The 318-nt window shown below is 37.1% G+C and overlaps 1 protein-coding gene across 1 annotated transcript in view; it reads right to left on the bottom strand.

The window, feature by feature from the left end:
• The window catches only part of NSMF (NMDA receptor synaptonuclear signaling and neuronal migration factor), a gene marked incomplete at both ends in the record, with an annotated part of 11,561 nt that overhangs the window by 2,666 nt on the left and 8,577 nt on the right, over positions 1 to 318 (bottom strand). The window lies entirely within an intron of this gene.

Raw genomic sequence — 318 nt, 5'->3', positions numbered from 1 at the left:
CCAGGGAGGACCAGCCACAATTTCCTTGGGTAACGTGTTCCAGTGTCTAATCTAATCGAATCTATCTAATAATATCTATTATATCTAATATATATATTATAGATTATATATATAATAGATATAATAACTATTATATCTAATCTAATATATCTAATAATAATATCTCATCTAAACCTCCCCTCTTTCAGCTTAAACCCATTTCCCCTTGTTCTGTCATTAACTGCCCTTATGAAAAGTCCCTCCCCAGCTTTCTTGTAGCCCCTTCAGGTACTGGGAGGCCACTAGAAGGTCTCCCCAGAGCCTTCTCTTCTCCAGGCT

Source organism: Antrostomus carolinensis, unplaced genomic scaffold (genome assembly GCF_000700745.2).
Source record: "Antrostomus carolinensis isolate BGI_N321 unplaced genomic scaffold, ASM70074v2 scaffold27765, whole genome shotgun sequence".
Classification (NCBI taxonomy): Eukaryota; Metazoa; Chordata; class Aves; order Caprimulgiformes; family Caprimulgidae; genus Antrostomus; species Antrostomus carolinensis.
Note: the sequence above shows the minus strand (reverse complement) of the source record. Positions and strands in the feature narration are given on the sequence as shown.